We start from the raw sequence: 26,716 nt of genomic DNA, 5'->3' as shown, positions 1-26,716 counted from the left end.
GCTTCAGTGACATTTGATGAGCAACCCCAACTTGCTGGGAACTCACAAGTGGTTGGGGAGTAAATCTGAACTGAGCAAACAGGAAATCAAAGAGGGTCAGGGAGAGTGGCAAAATGGGAAAACATTGTTTGTGAGGGCACCCCAGGGATGTAATTAGAGCAAAACTTCTGGGTGGGATGCAGCTGATGGCATTATTTCTCTTTGTGAGCAGCCTTTATTATTTGATCCCAACCCTTGTGCTGAATGAGCCCACTGGTATTCACATTGCCACCCCAGGTAACACAGTATTATAAATTTACTTTGAAGTTTAACATGGTGCTTTTTCTTTTTCCTAACATTTTTTTTTTATTTGTAGAAAATTACCTTTTCTTCAACAAAATAATAACATCAGGACAATCGAAAGCGGGGCTGGATGGGGAAAGAAATTCCATGTTTGGTTTTGTTCCTTTATTCCCTCCTCTGCAGCCTCTCTCTGTCACTTTCTGTGAATTCTGAGTAGGGGAAAAAGGTGAGCAAGGCAAACAGTTAGCAACAAGAAATGAGAGACGTGAAATGGAAAATATTTGTGAAATTGTGTAAATGTTGGGAATGATTTTTTTATGGAAGTTTATGGGATGTGTCCAGAGGGATGATTTTAAACCAGAAATCCTCGTGATCTCATGCCTGGGTATTTGTCCTTGCAGTATGCAGAAGAAAGGCTCACCCAGGTGATGCTGGCTGTCTAAAGAGGATTTATTTTGCCCTAAAAAAAACCCCCAGCCTTCTGTCAGTCCTGCAAACACAGGATAAAATAGTGACCTGCCACTTCCAGCCTTGCTTTACACTGATTTTCTGGAGTATTTACCAGCCAAGAAAGAGGCCAAACATGAGCAAAAAACAGTGGAGCTCACCCTGCAGAATGGAGATGTGGGAGGAGTGTGGAACAGGCTGCTGAAATCCAAGATGCTGCCTGGTGTGGTTTCAGTGCACTGCATGGGGGAGTTGTGGTCCAGGAGGGAAAGCCTGGGCTGGGGAGTTCAAAGCCAAGGTTTCCGTCAGATCCAAGAAGTGCTCAGCAACTCTGGGACTTCACGTGATGTGTTTGTAAGATCTGGTTTTTTTTGTGCATGCCCATGGTTTAGTGCTGTTTAATCTCCTTAGAGAGCGAGCAGTGAAAACCAGAGCACAGAAATGTTCCCATCGATGTTTCAGAGCAAAGTGCCAATTATTATTTAGTTGAGACTTCAAAAGTCATTTTGCCTTTTCTTTTTTTTTTTTTTTTTTTCTGTTGCTGTTGTTTTGTTGTTCCATTAAAACAAGAGAGACAGAAGCTGGAGCAGAAGCTTCACGAGAGCTAATTTGCTCTCATTATTTTCACAAGCCATGTAATTTTATCTCTTAAATTTTTATTTAGGTACAAACAATGGAAGCGAGTTTTTAAAAAATCAGTTAAGAAAGGGGATGGGAATTTCATCTCCTAAGTCTGAAATTACACAGACAACACATAGCTGGGGTCAGGCACTGCCTGTGAAATTCTCTGTCTTCCCATAAAAGAAAATTTAAAACTATATTAATAGATGCCCTTCACTGAAAGCACAGCTTTCCCTGGGAGATTTAGCTGTCCAGGACACCAGCCTGGAATGCCACCAGCACTCAGAAGGGTTTTCTGGCTGAAGGGTTTCCTGGCTCTGAGTGTGCTGCATGCTCAGTTGGGCTCCATCAGCAGAACCGCAGATTCAAGGGAGGGAATTCTGCTCCCTGAGCCCCCCCCCCCTGCAGTGCTGGGTCCAGTTCTGGAGTCCCCAGCACCAGAAGGACACAGAGCTCCTGGGATGTACCCAGAGGAGCCACTCAAATGCTCAGAGCAGCTCCCTGGGAAGCCAGGCTGAGGGATTGGGGTTGTTCAGCCTGGAGAAGAGGAGGCTCCCAGGTGAGCTCAGAGCAACCTTCCAATATCTGAAGGGGCTCCAAGAAAGCTGGGGGAGGGCTTTGGACATGGGGGGGTAGGGAGAGGAGAAGGGAAATGGGTTAAAACGTGGAGAGGGGAGATTGAGGTTGGACATTTGGAAGAAATTCTTTAATTTTAAAATGAGATGCTGGAGCAGGCTGCCCAAGGAAGCTGTGGCTGCCCCATCCTTGGCAGTGTTGAAGGTTGGATGGGGCTTGGAGCACCCTGGGCTGGTGGGAGGTGTCCCTGACCATGGCAGGGGTGGTACTGGGGGAGCTTTAAGGTCCTTTCTAACCCAAAGCAATCTGTGCTCACAAACCTGTTTCAGGAAAGCCTCTTGCCCACCCCCCATCCCCACACAGCAAACCCCAGAAGCTGCCAGGGTGCAGATGTGGTTCCACACATGGGCTGGGGGCATCACCCCTCATTTTATGGGGCAGCAGAGCCTGTGTGTCACTTGTGGTCCTTCCTCCATGAAGCTGCAGAGGGAAATTTGCTGGCTCCAGTTCCTGCTGTGTCCTCACAGCTCTGGGAGGAGCTCCCTGGGTTTCCCAACCATCTGCATGTGCAGTGCCCAGCAGAGCTGCCCAGGGGATGCTCCTGGAGCTGCTGCAGTACCTGGGATGCTGGTAATGGCCTTGGGATAACTCCCCGTTCATTTTTTTGGCCAAAAGAAGCAGTACAGCCCAGATGATAAGGCATCTGTCAGTGGTCCAGACTGTATTCCCAGGTCTGAAATTGCTGCTGAGTGATTTTTATTCATATTAACTAATTTCTCCTCGCACTTATTACCTTCTTAAAGTGTATTGGCAGTCCTTTAAAAGCCTTTTGAGTATCTGAATACCAATGAAACTGTGAGGAGCAGGTGGTACAGCAGAAGGTTGTGCTGCCATTCAGAGTGACCGTGGCAGCCTGGAGGAAAGAGCAGAGAAGTTCAGAAAGGGTATTTTTACATTTTACATTTTTTACATGCCCATCCCTGAGCCTCATGCTTCACAGCGAGGTGTACATAGGAGAGGTGGAATAAAGAAGCAGAAGAAAACACAGCAAGGTTGTTGAGCCTGGAGGAGGCTCTGAGGTGACCTTATAGCAGCTTTCCTGTACCTGAGTGGGGCTACAGGGAAGCTGGAGTGGGGCTTTTCACATGGGTGTGTAGTGAGAGGACAAGGGGCAATGGTTTAAGACTTGAAGAAGGGAGATTTAGGTGAGATTAGGAGGAAATTCTTTCCTGTGAGGGTGGTGAGATGCTGGAATAGGTTTCCCAGAGAAGCAGGAATAAGTTTCCTACCAGTGTCCCAGCCCAGGTTGGATGGGGCTGGTGAGAGGTGTCCCTGCCCATGGCAAGAGTTGGGTTCTGTGATTCCCAGATGAGAGTCTTGGGTGTCCTGATGGCAGGAGCTGAACAGTGCCCAGGTTTTGCTGTGGTGTTTGGAGGGCAGGGAGGATCCAGGCATTGCAGGTGAATCATGGCAGGGTAATATTGCTACAAATCACCAGAGCTGGGCTCTCAGTGCCCACGGGATGATGAAAAGCTCCAAATTGATTTAGCACGTGGTGATTCATCTCACCTCCCTGGCTCTTCAGCCCATAAATCCCTGGGGCCATTCAGGGGGACATGATGCTTCCCAGTCAGCCCTGGATCCTCCGAGCACATCCCCAGCCTGAGAACAGCAAGGGGGGATCAGGGAGCAACCAGGACAACTCCTCCTGGGCACTTCTCCCACCTTCTCATGTACACACCGGGAGGAGTCAGCAGTAGTTGCTCAGCTCCATGGAGAAGGACACTTAAGAGTTGATTTTGTTCTGGGGACTTTGTGTTATAGGAAGGAAGTGATGGCACTGGCGAGCTTCAGAGGGCTTCTCCAGGAGCTGGTGGGCTTCTCCAGGAGCTGTTGGGTTTTCCCAGGAGCTGGGCAGCTGGTGCAATCCTTTCTTGCCATGTTTCTCATCAGCTGAGGCACTGTCTGTTCCTCTGCTGGGAGATGCACGACTTGATTTGCCCCTGTATGTAAATGGTGTCCCTTGAAAGGGGAGGATTTCCCTGCCCTGAGTTCCATATTTATTTTTCAGGTGTGTAAATAGGAGCTCCTCACCACAGACTCAGACTCCAAGGGAGGTGATTGGCAGGCAGCCACCTCAGCTGGGTCAAAATAATTCCCTTTTGGAGGTGGCACTGAGTTCAGTGGAAGCCTGGAGGACCTTGCAGACACATAGACAGGGCCCTACTGAAATCAGAGGAGATTAATTCTGATTATTTTCTGAGGGCTTTGCTTGGACTTCACTGGTAATTTTCTACCAGTGTTCTTCAAGATGAATGAAGACCCACCCAAGGAGTAACTACACCGGCTAGAAGGGGGGGTGAGTAATGATTTAATCACTGCCAGCCCAGGTCTGTACTCACTTAAAGGCAGCACTGGAAGGAGGTTGCCAGCTGCCTACTTTTGCTTCCCAATTAATGAGGGTAAATGATACCTGAGATGGATGTTGCTGTGCCTTGGGTTAGTGCTTGGAAGCTGATATTCCTTGTGTCTTTGGCAGTGGATTCAGGGATCCATCCCTGTCCTTAAGCAGGGGCCATCCCAGAGGATAAGTCAAGTGTTGCTGCTTGGAATCCTGGATTTTTAAAGGTACATGGGAGTGTTGTGCCTCCAACAAGCACATTTGTCACTGTGGTGACAGTGCAGTGTGAGGTGATTAATATCACTTCTCATTAATTTGGAAAAGAAAAAAAGAAAAGCTTTGAAAACATTAGGGGAAAATATCAATCAAAAAATCATTTGAAAATAGGCTGCAAAATAAATCTAAGCCATTTATCTGACTAATGTTATTTGACCATTTTGAGTGATCAGCTGCAGATTTGCAGATCATATTGGTTATTAACAGCTCTGGGAACAGGGAGTGAGCATCATCGGTGTGGCTGAGGGGACAGGAGTGAAGGGGCTGAGTTGCTCCTGTGGGGTTTATTTGAGGAGCTCACAGGAGATGCTTGCCTGGTACTGATTGCTGGGACTCAAGGCACAGACCTCTATATTCCAGGAAAAAAAAATTGATTTATAACATGCTTTGCAGTCAGAATGGACCCAAACAGCAGCTGAGATGTGGGGAGTGTGGCTTTAGAGTTGGTGTCAGCAAATGGAGCCATGAGCTTCTTCTCCATAAAGGTCCTGAGCTCTTTCCTGTGAGCTTCACTCTTCCCTAAGGAAAAAGGTCCTGAGCAGGTGCTCTGCATGCTCAGTGGAAAGAGGAGGGAGAGGTGTTGAGAAAGAGATGTGAGATGGGATTCCTGGACTGCAGATGGGCCTCAAAACATCGCTGCCTGTTCCATTGGGACTCTGGAGCTTGGGACACATTGATGGTGCTGATCTGTGTGTTGTGCTGTGAAGGGACCCAGCCTGGGCCTCAAACATCCCTGAAAGCTCAGATTTGGGGTCATTTCTAGCTTTAGCATCATGTTGCTGTGGTACCAACACCAGCTGAGTGGGCAACTTCAGGGCTTCTCCTCTCCACCTATGGGCTGGCATTGAGGTGCCCAGCTTGGGTCATAAAGCAAAGCAGAATCACAGAATCATCTGGGTTGGAAAGGATCCCTCTGAGATCATCAAGTCCAACCCTTGATCCACTCCTGCTGCAGTTCCCAGCCCATGGCACTCAGTGCCACATCCAGGCTCTTTGGAAAGATCTCCAGACACGGAGAATCCACTACTTCCCTGGGCAGCCCATTCCAATGCCTGATCACCCTCTCCAGAAAGAAATTCTTTCTCATCTCCAACCTAAACCTCCCCTGGCACAACTTGAGACCCTGCCCTCTTGTCTTGCTGATATCTGCCTGGGTGAAGAGCCCAATGGAGACCAAGCAATGGTAGAGATTTGTTGTTGTTGTTTTTGGGGGGATGATGTCCTGTCTTTCAGCCTTTCTCCCGGAATTGCTTATAGTTCAGGTTAATTGAAGCTCAGGAACTGTACAGGTTGCAATGGCAGCTGGATATATTGTGTCAAAGCAAGACACCTTCCTTTATTAACTCCAAGATTATCTCTGACTTTCCCCTTCAGAGACGTGTATTAATATTCTGCTTGGAAAGACAGAAAGAAAATCAATAGAGCAGCAAGCTCTGCCTGTTGTTTGTGGCAGCCAAGAAGGATTCATTTGCCTTATGACACTTTGTTGTGACAGATGGTTACTTTGTGCTGGTCGGAGGGAGCCCATCCACTGAAATGAAGATCTTTACTGGGAGAAGTCAGGGCAGAACTGGTGAGGACAGCAGTTTTCAGAGAGGAGGCTGACAGAGGATGCAGCATTTGCAGCATCTCCTGCTTCCCATCACAGCAGCTCCTGGCTCTTCGTTTGCTCTTTGCATCTGCTCCAAATAAATCCCTGGGAGCAGTGGTGGTGTTGGCAGTAGGAACAGCTGATCCAATCCAATGAGTTACCAGTGTGTTCCTGACTCAGTCACTGCAGCTCCAAAGCAAGATCCACTGATTTAACCCATTGCTTCCCAAACCCTGCTGCCTCCAGTGCCTCTGCACCCATCCTCTCTGAGGACAGCATCTTGGTGATGGTTTCCTGGATGACTTTTCCTTTTTTTAATGAAACAGAGGACCAGCATCCTGCTCTGGATCCTTTGCTGATTGTTCCCCCTGTTATGGTTTCCTGGATGACTTTTCCTTTCTTTAATGAAACAGAGGACCAGCATCCTGCTCTGGACCCTCTGTTGGTTGTTCCCCTGCTCTGTATGTAGCAGTGAACCTTGTACAAAAGGCAGTGGTGAGGTGCAAGGCCTTTCTTCTTTTCATATGAAATGAAAAGCTGAGCAACACACTGGCCTCTCTATTTCCAGCCCCCCTGCACAGGAACTTTGAAACCATTTCCACTTTCTGCAGCCCCTTGTGTATTATTTCCTATTATTATTCTCTGAGAAAATTCCATCTGAATTGTTCCTGAATTCTAACCAGATTAATTAGGTTCTGCCTCCTCCTTGCAGAGAATAAAAGAACCTCTTCAGTTCTTGATCTGAATTCTGAGGTGAGGTTTTGCTGGCTATTTGGACAAATTTCCTTGTCTCTGCTGAGGACCCCCTCTTTGAACATTAAAGAGATGATTCACACTAATCTAGACTAATCCATCTGCCTACATTTTCTTCCTTCAAACCTGCATTTTCATCAGTTTGCCTGGTAAAATCAATGAGCCTTCCCAGCTGAATAATGCAGAAAATACCAAGCAAGCCCTTTCTGGTTTGGAGGAGCAAACCAGACAAAGCAGCAGAAGACTCTGGTGTCCTTCAGCTTTGTCTTTCCCCCACGTGTTGGCAGGAGAAATAATTCTCAAGTGCAAAACCACTTTACATTGGAGGAATACAGTTGCTTAACAACTGGAGTTACCATTTCATCCCCCCACCCCAAATATATTTGCTCTGTCATTGGCAAACTGGTGCAGGCCCCAGTGATATACTGCATAACACACTGCATTTATTGACCAGAACAGAAGGCCATGTCCAAGAATACAAAGTTTTATTGATTTGTTTTCTTGTAGATGGTATTTTCCCCTGAAAGCTGCAGCCTGATCATGATTTGTTTTCATCTCTAACTTTTATATATCTATTGATTTAGGATTTAGGGGGGAAACAAAAAGGAGAATTGAAGTTTGGTCTTCAGAGCTGTCCTTTGTTGTTTTTGCCAAGAACTTGAGAGCTTTGAGAAGGGATATAAATTAATAACCACAGTTATCTGGGTATCGTTCCTAATATATGGTGGAAAATGTTCCCAAGCAATTAATTAAAGATGTTTTGTCTATACTGAGGCAGGGACCAGGTAATATCCCTTTGCCAACCAGACATTTACTTAAGGTCACCCTGCTCCCTTACAAATCTAAGCCTCCCCAAACCTGCTTCTTCAAAGTCCCCGGTTCTCTAGGAATTGTTTGGCCACCCAAACACAGAAGGATATGGATTTGCTATACATAAATCCTACAATTAGCTCCTAATCAAAAGTCATGGTGCTCCTGAGAGGGTAATTTATTTATTCAGATTGATGCATGTAAGTTGATAGATTTATCAAGTACAGAAAATTCTGCTTGGTGTCTGTTATAGATGCCTGGAAAAAAGAAAGCTCTGTCTGGGACTCTAAAGCATCAGTCTGGGAGCTGCCTTTGGTGGACTCAAGATTGGCTGCTCAGGTTCTAGCAAAGAAAAAAAGAAATTAACCCTGATTTCATTTCACAAAGACCTCTGAGGTTTCAGATTGCAAATCCACACAATTTGGCACTTTGTCCTTTCTACTCTCTCTTTCTAGCACATTCTCTCTCCATGGTGAGAAATGTCAAGCTCCAGAAAGCTTCCCATCAAAACCCAAACTCAAAACCAATGTAATTCTATAGGGGAAGTTGGCTACAGCAGCAGAGTGTATTTTGATGACAATATATTACAGCAGAAGTGTTCTGACTAACAGGCTTCCTACTGCAGCTCCCAAATTACGTCGACAGCCTGGGGGAAATCAAATGTAGGAATTTTGCCAGCTAGTGACCAAGTAAGTGAAACACTCAATTTTGGCCTTTGCTTCCCTACGAGTAAATAGTGAACTAAAGCTACCTGTCATCAGCTGGAAAATGAACTCTTTAAAAAAAGTAATGCATTCGTGGAGCAGAGCCTCAGCACGTCGTGCTGAGATGGGTGATTCAAAGCCCGGAGGATACAATTACAGACATCACATCTGTCCTGCTGGAAAATCAAATAACATCCTCTGCCACTGCCTGCGTCACAGCAGCTCCTTGTTCAGCCCCAGCAGACTTTTTGTAGTGGTCAGGACCAGCAGGAGCAGTGACTGGTGGTGGAGGAAAGCTGCATCCAGAGGTGGGATGCATGGAAGCAGGGCTGGAGGTGAGGAGCAGGGCTGGACTTTGTCACTTGAGCAGGGAGGACAAAATAATTTCTAATAAATCACTACTATGAAATCTCCACCCCTCTGAACCACACAGGGCTTGTTCTGCTTGTTCTGCCCCCACCAGCACCTTTGCTCTGTACACAGGACTTGTGGTGTCCTTGGGTGAGGTTTCCAGGTCCCAGGTTTAGAGTCACCCAAAAACCAAAAGGTTCAGCTCCAGGTTTGTGCTGCTTCAGGGAGATGGCCACAAGGTTCCTGTTGAGCCAGATAAGATGGGGATGTCTGAAAGTCCTAGGCAGCCTACTTGTTCCCTTTAAAGGCTTTGCAGATGGAAGTGTCAGCTATTATTTCCTGGGCTGGCACAGCCAAGGGGACATCTGGGTGCAGTGACTGTCACTGACCTGCTGAGTGACCCCCACTGCTTTCTTCTTGCCATTTTTCTCTTTGTGGTGATGATAAATAGCTGGGGGCTGGCACCCCTCAGGGCTCCCTGTGACCTTCTAGTTTTGGCTGCGTTGTAAGGGGATGCTGAGAACATTGCTACAGCTGTGACCAGAGGTGAACACTTGCATTTATTTTTTTTTTTAGCCAAAGGTGCCAGGTTTGAATTCGATTGCCAAGAGGCTGAATGTAGAGAATGAACATAACATTTTCAGAGAGCCCCAAGCTCCTCTGATGGAAGATGTTATTTGAGTGTCAAGCTGCCTTATTATCCTCTGTATGGCTGAGAAGCAGGTGCAGGAACCTCCGTCCAAAAAATGTTTGCATGTAATGGGCATCACCTGTGGAGACAAAGCAGCCATTTGGAGGTGGGAACAAAGGAAATGGAAAGGATGTCTGTTCTGTCCACAGAGCAACTGGGTGAATCTTTGCAAAGAGAGAAGCATCCTGAGCTATCCAAATGGCTCCTTTCAATAAGCCCCCTTTGGTGATGTACCCCATGCTCTCCAGCAATCAGTGCAGATGGTGGTTTTCCTCAGTATGCTTGATGCTAAAAAGAAAAAAAAAAATAACCAATCCCAAAAAACTGAAGTGAGACAGTATTATATTTCAATTAAAACTCCATGAAAATTTTGGCTGTGCTTTTTAATGGGATGATGTTAATTAAACCGTGCTCTCGTGTTCTGAAGTCTTATAAAATGTCTTGGAAAAGGATAAAAAAATAATAGCAGAAATAAAACTGGGCTATTTGTCTACCAGGAGATTAAAGGGCTTCGTGTTTCCTCTGTGAATTTAGATTTCCAGAATTAAATGAGTGTGAAGTGATGATATTCTTCAGCAGAATCATTATCATTTTTATTGCAATGGAAAGCAGGCAGCATTTTATTGGTATTGTACTTAACTCACCTAATTGTGGCTCTGCACTCACCAAGCAAACCCCCTGCCCAGGGATGTGGCAAACAGCTCACATAGCCCAGCCCTTTCCTTCCAGACATTGCCAAGATGTGAGGTTCTGAAAACTGGTTTTTCAGAGGCTGCTTCAGGTGGTGGGTGCAGTGCTATTGAAATTATCCATCAGATTGGCCTGCTTTGCTTTGGTTTGGGTTTTTCTAGACCTGCTTTTATAGTTGATGCCACACTGAGGAAGTGTAATACATTCAAGATGTACTCAAAACCATGGTTTACCATAAAAATCTCTGACGTGGAAAAGAATGGTTGGATGTTGGAGCAGCTCTGGATGTTCTGGTGCAAGGAAAATCCAAGGCATATTGTAAAAGGGAAGAACTTCTGTTTTCTTTCTGAACTCTTGCCTTCAGGCATTGGGTTGTCCTGGCTGGGACCTCCTTAAGAAGAACAGAGAAACAAGAGTCACTGTGATATAATAGTTCTCACCATGAAGTATGGTGAGGGTTTTTCTAGGTTCCAGATTTCTAGAAACATCTGAAATTCAGAGCAGTTACAGCAAAGCTAAATGTCCTTTTACTGGAGGGGATGTTAATTCCTGATGGCACAGACTGGTGTTTGGAGCACTCAGTGTCCAGCTCCACACCTGGAAGTCAGATTATAGCAGGATTTGGAGTCTGATGTCCAAGATATGTGTATCCCTATTTGCCTGAGCCAATGCTGCCATCTCTATTTTCCTTCCTTCTCAGCTGTCTGCTTTGATTTTTGTCATTCATTGCCCTTTGAAGATTTATCCATTAAAATTTTTACTCCCAGAGTGACAGCACAAACCTAATATGAAGCTGTTTGTTCATCTCTCCGAGGGGGAGCAGCAAAATAACAGCACACAGGCTGGGACCCCCAGAGAGGTGCAATAAAACTGCAGAATCATCTTGTAAACTGAAGAAGAAATCTCTTCTGATAACATATATTTGTCAGCCTGACATTCTTTATTGCTCTTTGAAGTCCCAACCATAATGAGGACTTTGGGGCCAGGAGACTTTCTGATGACAAGTCAGGGATGGGTCAAAAGTTCTCAGCCCTCAAGGCTGTTGCTGCTGCTGCTCCTGCCACTTCATACACAAAAGAGAGGAAATGAAACTGAAGAGAGATTATATTGCAAAGAATTTGCTTCTTAGGTTTCTTCTGGCTTTTCTCTGAGAAATCTGTTCCCCTTGCTTCCGACTCTCCCTCCAGACTCCTGAAATCATCTTGGGAGATGAAAGATTTGTTTAGAGGAGTGGGGACTGGCCCAGAAATTATGATTCAGGATCCCTGTCTTAACGATGGGTTTAATTGGTTTGGCAAGGTGCATACTGTGAGTTTTAGTGACAGAGGCAGTGAACCAGAACAGATTTTACTGTAATACCAAGATTTAAAAATGCTTTTGCAATTCATGAAGCTGTAAGCACTGCTCGACATAAAACGTATTTTATAAGACTAGGAGATTTATTTTTTTTTTTTCCTTCTCTCTCTCTCTCTCAAAGGAAGTGTCAAAGGCTCCTGAAGCTGAGCATCCACAGGCTGGGGAAAGCCTGGGACTGATCTCAGTGGTACAGATGTAAATCAGAAGTGACAGTGGTGTGGGTGATGTGATGGTGGTGGAGGATCAAGGTGTGTGCAGGGGGTGCTGGGGGTGCCTGGGTGGTACCCATGGCCCCATGCAAAGCTCAGCTCCAGCAGCAGAATGTCTGGAACCAGCTGGGGGAGGTGTGAACCAAACCCTGCTCTAGAAGCACTGGTGTGAGGGCAGGAGGGATGCTCCATCCCTGCTAGAGGTTATTGGTGGCTATCTGGCCATCAGTGTTCAATTTAGATCACAAGTTCTGGAAGTCAGGTTTCCTCCAAGCTTCTTGGGAGGGAGATTTAGATCACAAGAAGAGCACTGGGAGTTTCCAGGGGCCAGAACTGTGGGCATCTGTGCAGAGTTCTGTAGAAAGAACTGTCAGGATGGTTTGGGTGAAGCCTGTGGGTGAAGGTTGCTGCATTAGCCCCTCAGGACTTGCCCTGCAGCCTCACATCCATCTCTTGTTGGATTTATTTCTCCTGCAAGCTTTATCTTGATAGCACAGCAGGAGCTCCATGGGCAGGTACCTCTGGGCTCAAATCCCTTTCTGTTCTGCACTGGAATGATTCTGTACATATAAATCCTTACATTTAGTAAAAGACAGGTATTTTTCCAGCATCTCCAAGTGATTGAAGGATTAGCTGGAGTAACTGTTAGGATTAACTGGAGTAACTCTTGCTGTCCTTCCTCCCCAGAGATGGAGGACTCTTCCCCTCACCACCAGCTCAGTTAACCCAGAGGCCAGTGTGAACCCTTTGCTTCTGAGCCCTCAAAGTGCTATCAGCATTTTTGGAAGGCACATTACCCACGTTTTCTGTGGTGCTACCTGTGCACCAAGCAATGAATAGCTACAACCTTACATCCACTTTTCATCTCACTAAATCAATGCACCAGAAGGGGGACGTTTAAACCCAATTTATTTTATGCACCACTGCTTACACTGAAAAGACTCATTACAACCCTAATCAATCAATCAATCAATCAATCAATCCAGCCTGTAACTCTGCAGTGACTCCTGGATTGAAACAATGAGGCTGATGAAAATGAGGGGGGGTGGAAAAAGAGAACAACGTGAGAGAGGGGGGAAGGTGTTAAACAAACCAAAGCCTTTTGCAATATTTTTCCTTTCTTCTAAGGCTTCCTTTGGGGGATCAGGTTGTAATTTAGAAGGAATTTTCTCTGTTTTTAGAGGTCTCTTTTCAGCTGAGATATTTCTCAAGGACCACAAGAGGGCAATGGAGATTGGAGCCAGAGCTGTGGCCAGGTTCTGGAGCAGGGCTGGTGCCTCCTGGCTCTGCCCACCTGGCTTTCCAGCACCCAAAAATGCCATTTCCTGCCAGGCAGAGAAAAAGATAAAGTGTGACAATCAGAGAGCTTGGGTTTCCAGGACTGCTCTTTTGGAATCAATGAAACATTATTACAAATAAAACATATGTCTGCCTTGTAGCTAATGCTATCCAAATCACATTAAGCCCCAGCAGCCTGGATGGGCTGTGTGTGTGTTCTCAGAAAGGTGCGTGGAAGCAGTATTGATCTTTTGACTAAGTGTCCTAATGAAATACAAATCTGCTATCATTTAGAGGGCCATCTGTCATGATGGGACATAAAAAATGCTACGAGCAGAACAATAACTGTAATTCAATTGGAGAATCCAACCCACTCTCAGCAGGCACAAGGCGTCCAGCCCCAGCCCCTGGCCTCTGGGATCAATTCTGTTTACTGTGTTAAACTTCTTCAAAAGCTAATAAAGAAATCAATCAATAAAAGTATTAAAGAAATTTCCAGTTATGGGTGAGGTACTTGTTGCAGAAGACCTCTTTAGCCCCGTGTGGTGATTTAAAATCCATCTACATGGCTCGAGTTCTCTGGCAAGTGGCAGAGTAATTTAATGTTTGTGGTGTTATATTGTCCAACATAATGGTAAACTGCTAAAAAAAAAGGAGTGCACAAGGGCTGAGAAGGAAAGGAGTGACAGCAGGTTAATGGAGAGGTCGTTTCCCTAATACTCTCCAGGCCACTGGTGCTGCAGGACTCCCTGACTTGAGAATTTGGGGAAGTTAATCCAAATTAACTTCTCGAGTGTGTTGGTTAAATCGGATTAGCTGCTGATGTGGGTGTTCTCATCCGGAGTCCAAATGGACTTCATCCAATTTGGCTTTGCTCAGCTTAAGCTCTGCTCCACCAGAGCACTTGTGTGTGTGCTTATCTGAGTATTTTGGTGAGGTTTGGGCTTGAAGGTTGGACCCATAGTGGGGAGGCAACAGGTAGATGTTCTGCACCTTATTTTCCAGCCTTTCCTCTTTTATTTTCCAGCCTTTGGGTCAGGGATTTGCCTCAGCTCCTGGGTGACAGCAGAGGGTGCAGGGATGCTCAGCCAAGCTTTGGATGCAGACCCCCCTGGTACCTTCATGGCCCTCTGTGCCTGGGTCTTTCAGTTCCTCAGAACCTTTTTACCTGTTTCTCCACAAGAAATCTGAGGACCACTGGCAGACCAGCAGCAGGTGACCCTTGGGGCCCCTGGAACAGGGGGCTGGAAGGGGAGTAGTTGGCTATCCCTAGGAAGAGAGAAAGCAGTCCCAGGAACAGGGAAATCTCTCCAATGCTCTTTCCTCCATCCCTCCATCCCTGCTTTGTCCCTTCTCTCTCTCTGTGCAGCAGGGGTAGCCAGCAGCACACACACCAGCCCCTGTCTTAGAGAGGCAATAAAGCCTCATTTGAGCCAATCTTTCTGTAATGCCTTCGGCCATCTACGTGAGGGAGGTGCTGTGATTGCCAGGAAAATGGGATCTGACTCCTCAGAGCTGAGCTGTAGCAGGAATGTCCCAAATTTACACAGAGAGCAGTATCTGGTCCCCAGGGAATGGATGGGTGGGTGGATGGATGGATGGATGGATGGATAGATGCTCCCTCTGGCACAGCTCAGTGATGCAGTGGGGTTTGCAGGCACCTGGTGTGCAGCACCTGGGCACTGATGTGACTTCTCCTCTGGTCCCTGATGTGACTTCTCTGGGCACTGATGTGACTTCTCTGGTCCCTGATGTGACTTCTCCTCTGGTCCCTGCCTGGGTTTTGTTTTCTGAACAAAACCCAACTTGTTTCTTGGAGCCAGATGAGAGCTCAGCTGCGTGCAGGGCACCAACACCACGGAGCAGCAGGAAAGGGGGAGAAGCAGTTTGTGTCCCAGGCTCCAAGCAAACACACTGGAGCTCCAGGCTGATTCTTCTCCTTTTCATCCATTGTTTTATTTCTTCCCCAAGCAGATATCTCTGCTTTGCAGTGATGCCACGAAGCCCCCCCTGAAACCACTGGCTGAGGTCTAGTGAAAAGCCATGAGTGTGTTCACTGCTGTATTGTCTGAGATAATATATGTCCAAATTTTTTTTTTTTTTGGAACCTTCTCCTAAAGTCTTTATCTGCCAGGCTCCAGGCTGTGGAATCGATGTGCTAGTGTGTACTCATTCAGTTCCTGTCTCTGCAGCTTTTCTTTGAGGGAGGATGTGTTGGAGCTTGGCTTGTGACAGCCCCTGATAAGGCAGGTTACAGGTTTCTTTGTCAATTGTTTCTCCAGAATTTCCTGTGGCATTTTTATGGGTATCACAGCTTGAACTTCCTCATTGGGAAAAAAAAAAGAAAAAAGAAGGATATTTTCATATTAATTGAAGGTCTCTTTAGCCCAGATGATAATGATCAGTTTTAATGACCCCCCCATCTGGCAGCAAGCTAGACTTACTTTTGAGTGAACTGGTTACTAAAGGTGGATTTGATTTAATCTTCCTCTGGCAGGGGGAGGGAAACCAGGTCCTTCAGGGTTGGATTTCTGTGATTTGAGCTCCTTGGGGACTGATGGGGCTTCGGTCTGGTGGAGCTTGTCACAAAGGGAGATGGACAGGAGTGACAGAGCAAGTATAAAAAGGAGCAAAGTGGGAAAAGCCAACAAGATGGACTCCTAGGGAAGAGCAACACCACTTCCCCCAGCTCCGTCAGGGAGGAGGAATTCCTAGGGACAGGCTCAGCCTTGGAGCTCAAGGAGGAACCACCTGGAGCCCTGGGACACGGATGGAAGGAGCTCAGCAGTGTTTGGGATGAGGAGTCTCCCCCTGCCTGAGGCTGAAGGTCTGGCTGTGGTCAGGGCACACCATGCCCTGCAGTCCATGCTGCCCCTGGCAGCTCCATCCTAGGGGCAATCCAGGAGGTTTTTTCCTGGAGTGTGTAGAGCACAAGGACAGGACAGGACATCCCACCCAAACTCCAGTGCCTCATCCTTCTTAGAAGAGGCTCTACCAAAGGCAAAGATGGAGGGACAGCTGTGGCATGGCTGTAAACTTCACTGAATTCCCTGTGCTGTTTGTAAATATTTTACTGTCTATTATCTGTTATTTTTTTCCTCTCCTGTCATTGGTAATAATCCATTGAAGGCTGGAGAGGGAAATGTTCTGCCTCCCTTTGCCACTGGCTTTCTTTGCTCTGTTTCTCAGACATCCACTTGATGACTTTTCTTTTAGATTAAGGGAAAGAAACAAAGAATGAACAAATCCTAAACTCTCTGGGAGAGAGAGACCCAACCCTCCTGGTTTGGGAGGAGCAGTTCCTGATCCCAAGCACTTTCTGATCCTAAACATCACCTTGAGGACCAACTTTGTCATCTCTGACTGTGGGGACTGCTCCTCTCCCAGCCTTGTTTTGTGGCTAAATAAGGGCAAGGAGCTGCCCAGCTGGTACATTCCTGCCAGTAATTCAGCTCCAGGTGAAGATGCTACGGGTAGGAGTTTAGTTGGTAAGAATTAAGTGTGAGCCAAGCACCCCACATGAGAGGATAACAAGGATGTCTCTGTCCCTCCATCTCCTGGCAGCTTATTTTGAAATCCCCACAGAAAGTCCAAAGCTCTTCTTTCTTGCTCTTATTTTTCTTTGAACCATGTTATTTCCATCATTCTGCTGCTAATAAGCAGCTGCCTTGCTATCTGGGTGCCAGTGGCAGGGAGAGGCTTCCTCCATCTCCCAAAGAACTTTTTTGTTTCCCTCTTGATTCCCTCTGTCTTCTTACTGTAAAATCCAAGCCAGTGATGGACAGCCCAATTTAAACTTGTATTTATTATTGCAATCAAGTGTGATATTTTCTGTTTGCTTTTTGAAATGAGGAGACAGGGTAGCAGAATTTGCCTTCTTGCAGTCATTTCACCCACAAGAGTGAATACAGCCAGGGAAGGGAAATTCTGCTAGCAAAGAAAAAAAAAAAGAAAAGGAGAAGGGGGAATAAGAGAGAGACAAGATTAACATCCTTTAAAATGTGCCTGTTTACTCCTATCGTCTCTGAGCTAACTTTAAATAGGATAAAATGATCCTTTAATCCCCTTTATCTTCTTAAGAGCTGCTGTAAAAGATCTACTTGACATTTGAGGAATGAAAAAAAAAAAAAAAAAAGAAAGTCTCATAATATTCATCAGAAATGGTGGATGGAAAGATTTGAATTTAAACAAAACCTGAAGAGCTGGATTCTCAGCTGGGCATAAATTATCACAGCTTCTGCTGAGGGGTCCTGGGTCACAGCAGGGCAGGATCAGCCCTCCAAGGACCTTGGGTCCAAGCCAGGACCATTGCAGTGACTTGGGCTCCTGATGCAGAGGGTAATGCTGGAAATTCATCCGACCCAGTCACCTCTGGTGCCCTGGTGAGGGGTGGCCAAGGGACTTTCTACACGCTCAGGAACTCCTTGGTTGGTGCTGGGGTCTCTCTTTGTGCTGTTTGCTGTTTTGCCTTTAAAAAATCTGGCTTGCTGACTTGCTATCTGCAGCCTCGTTGCTACAACATCTGTTTAGTCTTGAATAAATATGCATTCCAGTTACTTAATGGCCTTCTCTCAATTTTCAACCCAGGAAAAGTAATGAATCATGAATAAGTTATAAGGAAGTACAGCACAGAGACCTCTAAGTTAAGCAATGTATCCTGCAATGTATTGCCTTGGCTATCTGTGCCCATCTGCTGAAATGCTGCAAGAAAAGGGGAGAGAGAGCCTTTCATTTATTGTTCTCCCATTTGCAGTGAGTAATGAAAGAATGACAACCACTAAAAGCCAAGGGATGTTTGCTCCAGAATGCTGAACTTGCAGTGATGAACTGTCCCACTCAGCCAGGCTGCAGCTAATGCTTGGAGTGATGGATCTGGACTTCCAGGGACTCATAACTCACAGCCAGAGGAGAGCAAGGGGGGAGTTGTTTCAAGGAAAATAGACTTACCTGAACCTGCTGCAAAGAGGCAATATTGCTTTGCTTGCCCAAGCACACGTGGACACTGCGTGGTGGCTCCTCTTGGGACATCTTTGGGTGGGTGAAACCATGGGGACAATACAGCACAGCCCTTCCCAGGGGCTGCTGGCCAGGACCCAGTAGAAAAACTTCAAGTACCAACCAGTGTGGTTGCAGGTTTCCTTCCAGAAAAGGGGATGAATTCTACATGAGGAACAGGACTTTCATTTAGCTAAGCAAACCCCTGTCCTTCTGTCCCTTTGAGGACGGAGTTCAACAGCAAGTAGTCCAGGAGCTTCCTAATCCTCTAATAGATTGCAGGTGGGAATACCCTTTCTGGATCAGCTTTGTACACAAAAAGAAACAGCTGAGAACCTTGAAAAAAGTTGAGGAAACAACCTCAAAACAGCTTTTATTCAAGGGGGTAAGATTGTTGGTTTTAAGATTGTTGCCCAGCTGAATGGGAATTCCTGACCTAAGCTCTTGCCAGTTCCCCTTCTCCTAGAATAAGAATGTTCCAAATCACCCAGGAATACCTTGAATGTGAAACCTGATTTGCTGCACTTGGTGTTAGGAAGTTATTTTTGGAGGCACAAAGAATTCAGAAAAAACAAGAGCACGTTCAAGTGGTTTTAGGATTCTGTCACCAATGACTTGTATGTTTAATTCCTCCCAGGAGCTGTGTAATTGTTGCAGCTACAATCAACGTAGGCTGCTCATGAACAACCTTCAGGCTAAAAAATGTCCTTTCCTGATAGTTCCCTGAAGTAGTTGCAGATAATAAGTATCCTTGAAGGAAACCTCTGTGGTGAAATCACAAAGGATTATTCAAGTGCAGGAAGAACTCCACAGCAGAGAAGAGGGAACTTCAGGCAACCCCAGCTGGCTGCCTGGAAGATGCTAATCCTTGGAAAAAGCCAAAAGCTGAGCTCATGTTGCAACATTCCATCATCTCTACCAGGCTGAGAGAGCAATACCAAAGCAGAAAAAACACCAAGAGGGTGTTGAGGTTGAGTTTTCTTTTGTGGATGCTGAGACAGCAGGAGATGATGTCCCTCAGTGCTGATGTCCCCTGCCAGTACCAAAGTCCCCAAGAGCCCCCACAGAGGGGACCAGGGGTATTTCAGGAGGGGTTGGAACTGGAATATCTTAAAGCCCTGCACCTCAGAAGTGTTCTGTAGCCACAGCTGCTTGCTCTGCACCAAGAACCTCAGGGGAAAGCTGCCCTCACAGCCCTCACTGCATCTTGTGGGGCAGTTGGCCAATCCTTGGTGTTCCATCCCTCTCAAAACTCCAGCATCGTGGAGCTGCCCTCTTCCCAGGCCAGGCTTTTCCACCCAGCCTTGTGAAGCTGTTACCATGGTGACTGTATTTTTGGTACCTCCACATTATTCATACCAGGGGCCATAATGGGATCTCTTCTGTATTTGTAATAAGCAGCAGGCAGACGTCTGCGTGCACCCTACTGAGCCAGGATTGACACAGTCTGCCACTTCAAGGTCAGGATGGGATCTGATGACCCAAATGCCACCTTGAATGGATTTAAATGCAAAATACTTTGAAGATGTAATGATGCCAAGTGGGAGAAATGCATTTAGTTTAGACATGTTTTCTTTTGGGAGAAGCTGCAAAGTCCCACTGAGCATCAGTTTACATTCAAGAATGGCTTGTTCTTGCACTTAAATGCTTAGATATTATTTTTGCTGGCAACTCTGAAAGAGCTCCATTGCCATTTGCATCCTGTCTGTGGAGAAAAAAAGATAAAATAAAGACATCTTGATTCCATTCTGCAGGGGAAAAAAAAGAAAGTGAGGATCCCCCTCAAACCCAGGCTTTCTGGGTGCTCCTTCTACACAGTGTTTGAGATGATTTGCTGAGCTGCCTGATGAGCAGCAGGACTCTGCTGGCTTTCTTGGCTCTCCTGCTCTTCTGGGAGGCATCTTCCTTTCTTGTTAGGCAGTCTGAGGGTTTTTTTGAATGGAAGAATCATTACTTTGCTTTCACGGGGCTGTCAGGTTAGGAAGGAGACTTGGTGAAGCTGCTGATCTGCTTGAATCTTGTTGATGGAGTGTGCTTGGGGGTCAGCTTGGTGTCTCCTGATGTGTTACCTCTGTGTTCCAGATTCCCCAGATGTGGGAGGGCTTCCCTGTGTCTTCCAGCTCAGCTTGAGCATTGCTGGAAGCCCTGCAAGAACAGACAGACCTTAGCTAAGGCTCCAGCTGCCTTTTCTCAGCAAGGCTCTTGGGTCCCTGCTCTTTCCTCTTCCCTGCTCAGCCAGCCCAAAGAGCAGCAGCTCAGCACTTGAAGGCAACAAATCCTGCATGCCAGTGAACACAACTGTAGGGATGGGATTTTGTCAGGAATTTGGCTGACCCACTTCCCTGAGCCTCCCTCCCCCATATTCTGAGAAAGCAAAATCCCAGAGGGGCTGAGCTCCCTCCAGCTCTCTCTGATCCTTCCCAGCTCCCTTCTGCTGACCCAAGGAAGCTGGGGCTGATGGCAGGGACAGGCAGATGTTGGAACACGATCAGCTGGGTAATATCTTGGTTCAAGAGCCAAGCAGGGAGGAGAAACACTAATCCTGCAAGGGCCCCATGCTGGAGCCAGGATGCTCGGAGGTGGGAAGCTGCTGCCTGGCTCCCAGTCCCACTGCTTCAGTCTCATCCTGGAGGCAGCAGGGGAGAGATGAAATAATCCTCTTATTCAGGAGACATCAGGCTGGGAAGAAGAAGAACCTGTCAGGTCTGTGCTGCAGGGTGTCAGAGCTGCCAGCCCAGGTCCCACAGAGGCTCTGCAGCCCTGGGGGTGACAGCAAAAGCAAAGGAGCAGGGGCAGGGATCAGAGCTGGGGATGCCAGTGCCCTTGGCAAGGAAAGAAGATCCAGACTTGCAAATATTTAGGCTCATGAGGCAATTCCTGTATTTATCTTGTCTCCCAGGGAGAAAGTTACTCACGTGCCTGAGCGTCTGCAAGTGGAAATCCATAGGGCATCTCAGGGACTGCTCCTCATTATTATTTCACACACATTTTTACATGGTTCCTTAAAGCAGAAAAAAAAAAAAAATGTGTAGGAAAACAGGGTTTTCATTTCTCCAGGAGGATGTTCTAGCTCTGTGTACAAGCCAGGTGCTGAACTTGGTTTCCCATCAGGATGAAAAGTGCTGTGGTTCCCTGGGGGCTCCTCCAGCAGGATGTTCCCTCTGTTAGGGAGTGTGGGGATGGCTCTGCTGCAAGCCTCCAGGCTTGATTCTTTAACACATTTTCAAAATTGAGGTCTTAGTCGTAAAAACTCCCTTAGTGTGTCAGATATTTCAGGTCCATCCCAGTTGGTCTGAGGATTTGGTAATTTTCCTGTGTATTTTCCAAGTGTGGTTATTTCAGTGAAGCCATGAGTATAAAAATAGCATTGGGGTGCTAATTTCTGCTCTTTTCCCATGTGTCTCTGGAATTAACACTACTTAATTTCTAGTCATAAATAGATCTTGCTGTTTGGGCTTTGTTTGGTTGTATTTTTTTTTTTTTTCTTGGTAACTATGAGAGAAAAAAGAAACAACAAACCAAACAAAAAAAACCCCTCAAACAATCCTTCCACTTCATTCATCAAAACAAACCAGCTAATTAAGTTCTGATTCCAGAGTCTTTTGCATAGCAATGACATCTCCAAGCACAGCACAGCCAGCTGGAACAGCAGATCCCTGAACTGGGCTCTTCAGTGAGAGTTGGAGAAGTTTTTAGTCCTGTAAATGGGGAGGATTTGACACCTTAGCTGTCGAGAGATGAAATAAAATGGAAAGGGGAAAATTTTATTTTCAAGGACATAACATTAATTTTGTAGTTTCTGGGTGAGCTTTTTAACTGCAGCAGTTTTTGAACTTGTTTACCAGCTGTGCTGGTAAGGTGAACAAATTCCCCTTCAGCCACATTCTGCAATTTCACAGAAAACAGGCAAAGGGAGAAAGAGCCCAATATAATCCTCCTTGTGAGGTAGATACGGGGAGAATTATTCTGCTCTTTCAGTTAATGATTTATTTGACTGGAACACCTTCCCCAGGTGAATCATTTTTTTCCTCACATGTCAGTAGAACTGACCTAGATAGATTTAAAATATTTACAGGAATTTGCTCCTCCTTACACATCAGCCTGGAGTCAGTTTCCTGGGGTGTGCAATATGGATTTGACTCCTGTCGATGCCAGCATTAAATTTGCTGTTTAATTACTGAGAGCTTTGGGAAGTGTCAGCCTTGGGAGACAACTTGGTGTCCTGATGGCTGAAAGCACCAACAAGCAGGATTTGATTCAACAATCAGGATTTGAGGCCAAGATTTGGGAGGCCCCCTCCACACACCCTTTTAAATCCCCTTTTTCCTCAAAATAACTACAATTAATCCACACAGAGAGAGGTGAATGGCTGCAAATCAGGCCCTGGTGTTTGCTTGGAAGGGTTTGGAGGGTAGGAATCAGGAAACTTCATTCCCAACTTCTAAGCTTGTGACGTTCTCCCTAGAATGAAAAGATTGAGCCAAGGAGACATCCACAGTTGCTCTGAGAGCATGGAAGAGAAGCAAGGGCTGGAGCAAAAATATTCCTGGGATGAAGGTTTGCTATTCCAGGGCAATCAAATTGAAGCTTGCAATGGATCACTGAAGCTGGGAGATGAGGGCAAAACACACACCAAGGGGAGGAAGTTGATACCTGATGCAGGAATTTCACTGAGTCTTCTCTGCAGCCATTCCCTGCCTGCCAGGGGAGCTCAGAGAGGAGTGGGTTTGGGTCAGCTTTTGGCTGAAAAATGCAAAGAAGATGTTTTCATGGAAGCCAATCTCTTTACACCCTGCAGTGCTGTGGAAAACAGAGCAGGGAGGAGAGGAGGGGAGCTTGGGGAGAGCAGATGTTGCATCACCTCTGACAACCTGAGCTCAGCCTCTCCAATTTCTGCTCTTCATTACAGCAGCTGATTATTCCACTTCAGTAGCTGGCTGTGTTGGAACACTGGCTGTGTTGTGCAATTGGAATGCTTCCATGCTGGTCATAAAAAGCTTCTGTGATGTTCCTCAATTATTTATGGTACAGGTTTCTTCCATCAGCAACACCTACGGGACTCCCCAAGGCTCCATGAAGGGTGAGGGTTCTCAGTAGCTCTGGGATGCTGTGAAGGGGAGCAAAGTTTCTGGGTTTGCCATTTATTGCAACGTTTTGGAGAAGCAGAAGGTAAGCTGGAAGTGTTGTGAAAATAATCCCTTCCAGTGATGGGATCATCTCAAAATGATGAGAGGAAGAAGAGGCCAGGGAAGGATCTTGCCTCGCCTGGACCACATGGATCTAATTTACCACTAAGACCTTGGGTCACCTGATGATGTTAAAAATGGCACTGTCAAAAACCAGTGAGACTGATGGTGAGACAGCAAGAGAAAGATTTGGGAGACTGTGAGTGGGGTTTGTTTCATAGCAAAGGAGATTTTGAAATGCTGGTCAGTATGGAGTAACCCCATCCAAGAAGGGGGCATGCAGAGATGAGAAACAATCAAAAGAAAACCCCATTTCTGTCCATTTGGTGATGATTTCTGAAAGCAAGACACAGAAGGGAAAGGAGAAAGGCAGGATGGATGCACTGAACTGCAAGGAGCTGTGTTGCACAAGGATGAGACCCATTGAGGTGCAGAAATGATGGAGCATGGGGACACTGGGAGAAAATGGAAACAAAACTCCCAGTCCTTCCCTGGCAGTGTCCTGGGCCATGCACAGGGATCAGAAGAGTCCAGTAAAGGATGATTCTTCTGGAATCTGTGTGATTTTCCCCAAAACAGTATTTACAGCACAAGCTGCAGAACCTCAGTGCCATTTTTCCCCATCACAGAGGGTCCTTCCCTGTGCTTTGCATCCTGTATTTAAAGGGACCAAGCAGCTGCAATGCCTCTGATTCATCAGGGGGACTTAAAATTACAGATTAATCCAACTCAGTGCCTCAAACTAAGGTACCTGGGACCTCAGAAATCTGAGTCAATGCTCCTGCATTACAGTAAAATGCTTCAGTTTCAACAAATTGACATTTTGGAAAGAAAAAATATTTTATCATAGGAGCTGGAAGATGCAAATGAGTGTCTGGGGGGACTTTTGGAAAGCATTGAAGCAAGCTGAGGACTAACTTCTCCTTTTAAAAATCTCATCTGCTTCCTAGCTGCATTTTTCATTGCCTTTGAAAATTGGGTCCTTTATTAACAAGAGTTAAATTACATAATACTGAAGAAAGACTTTAAAATAATTACTTCCTAACCCCTTTTGCAAAGCCTTGAAGCACAAGGCTTTATTACCCTTATCTTAACTTTCTTAACTACTAATGTTTCAGTAGTTAGAAAATTATCCTTTCCCTTTTGAAAATCCAGCTGCAGTTATTTTATCCACATTTTTATTAGCCCTCCATATATTGATAATAATAGCACCATATTGAGGTGTTTCAGGAGAAGACATTAAGGCCAATCAAGTGAATAATTCAACATTTTAAAATTTGTCTGAACACAAATCTGCACAATAGCCTTTGAGGGGAGGATCTTTAGGGGACAATCAAATAAATAACCCTCATTTTTCAAGAACACTGCAACACTATCCAAAGAATCATACGGATATCAGTTTTAATGGCAAGCTATTATTATTCATATATTTTGGTGATTTTAGGAGCTCTGAAGCTCTGGCCTGCAAAGTTCTTTCATGCTCTTTCATGCCACTATTCCCAGCAGAATTCCCAGTTTGGAAAGCTCAGCCCCACCAGCCTGCTGTGCCTCTCAGGCAGCTTCCTTAAGCCCTGCACTTTATTTTTCCCATTTATATGACAAAAAAAAAACCCCAAAAAACTATTATTTGGGTTTTGTACTATGTCTAGAAGGTGCACACAAGTTTATCATGTAACTATACAGCCCACGTTTCCTGCCATGGCTCTGGATGCATTCCCTGGAAAGGATTTCTCTCTCATCTTTTTTACCCCAGTGTTTTTCTGGTAGCTCAGAGAATCACAGAATTGTCATGGTTGGAAAAAGACCTCTAAGATCACCATATCCACCTGGCAGCATCCCTCCCCCCACCTCTTAGTTAGGATGAAAGATGAGAAAGCCACACAAAGCTGTGGCTTAGCTGGGACCTTGATTTGATGGGAAAAGTTTTTGGCTCAGTTTAAGCTTGGATTTTCCAGACAGTGCTTCTGGAGTACCCTGGATTTGCTGGGCTTTCAGCTGCATCTCAGCAGCTTTTCCTTCAGAATCCAGAAGGGAAAAATGTCTCCATGCAACAGCAAAAACTGTTCAGCTATAAAAACCATTTCTCACCCCTTCACAAATGCCAGCTGAAGCCTCTCATTTACCTATAAGAGGATTCACCTGCTCACAGCCCCTGGGAACCCACCCTGTGCCAGGCAGAGCCTTCTTAAAGCAAGGAGAAGAAGAGGAAGGACTTTTCTTTGCAAGAAGTTTGAGGTCTCCCCAGGGCTGCTCAGGACCCCCCTGCTTGGGTGCTTCCAGGGTAGGTGCTTTTTTTTGCTGCCTTTTCTCCAGTTGGTTTCATGGGGCTTGGCCAAGCCACTGCCTACAGTCTTTTGTTTTTTTTTTTCTCCATGTTTTCTGCCAAGAACACTTAAGACCCTCTTGGTGATAAAGAAAAACCAACAACACCTCTTTTTTTTTTTTTAAACTTTCTGATAAATAACCCTTAAAGATCTGGAAGGCAAACGACTGGGATGTTCCCTGGGGGGGTTCTTACTGGTGCTGGAGTTTGAGCTGTTCCAGGCAAGGAACCAAGTGGGTGTGAATTGCACCTCTAAATCCACCCAGCCCCCTCACCTGGATTTTGGAGTTTAGAAACTTGTTGCTCTCAGCACTGTTTCCTCATCCCTCCATCTCTTTAAACTTTGCTTTTCCCCTGAAGTGTGTGCTGGGTGTTTGGGAGCTGGTGGGTGGGTGGGTGCTTGTGGCTTTTTGCTGTGATCAGAGCTGTCCTTGTGGCTCTGGGGCTTCTGAGAGCAGCAGTTTTGCTCTGGCATGGTTCATCCAAGGCATTATTTGTATGCTGGGGGCTACAGGTGTCTGGCTGAGTTACAGAGAGCAAGAGGAGCTTTGGGAGCTCTGTTAAACATCTTTGTGTTACTTTATTCCCCCCCAATACCAGCTCAAACCCAGTGGTTGGGAAAGCTGGAGGAGAGATGCTGTCCCATGCAGAGAATTGCCCCTGGGGTTTGTTAGCCACGGGCACTGAATTAAGAGCTTTAAAAATCTTTCATAAACAGTTTGTGGCTTCTTAGGGCTGAGCAGTGCCCTGCTGGAAGGGCACTCTGGAGCTGAACCTGGCTATATTTGCTTTACTTGCAAGGTGATCATTACCACTGCCAGGGTTGTGTCAAATGCTGAATGAATTTTGGGTTCTCAGACAATATTCAGCCTTCTAAAACCACCCCACTTTGCCTTCCTGCAATAAGGAAATAGTTAGAATTACAGAGCTGCAAACTGGGAGGGCAGTGAGCTGGGTCCTGAGCTCTCTTACAGAGGTGGCACTGATGGCTGCAGTTCCCTGAGGGTCCAGAAAGAGCCCACTGGAGGACAGAAACCCACTGCAAAATATCCTGAGATCCAGATGAGGTCCCAGTGTCTGCTTGGCACCAGAGGCACAGGGAGATGAAGGGAAATGGCTTCAGGGTTCATGTTCTCCCCAGGAGGCAGCTCTGTGTCCTTCAGCCCCTGGTTTTCC

Source organism: Calypte anna, chromosome 23, assembly GCF_003957555.1.
Source record: "Calypte anna isolate BGI_N300 chromosome 23, bCalAnn1_v1.p, whole genome shotgun sequence".
In the NCBI taxonomy this organism is placed as follows: Eukaryota; Metazoa; Chordata; class Aves; order Apodiformes; family Trochilidae; genus Calypte; species Calypte anna.
This window is presented reverse-complemented; position numbering follows the sequence as displayed.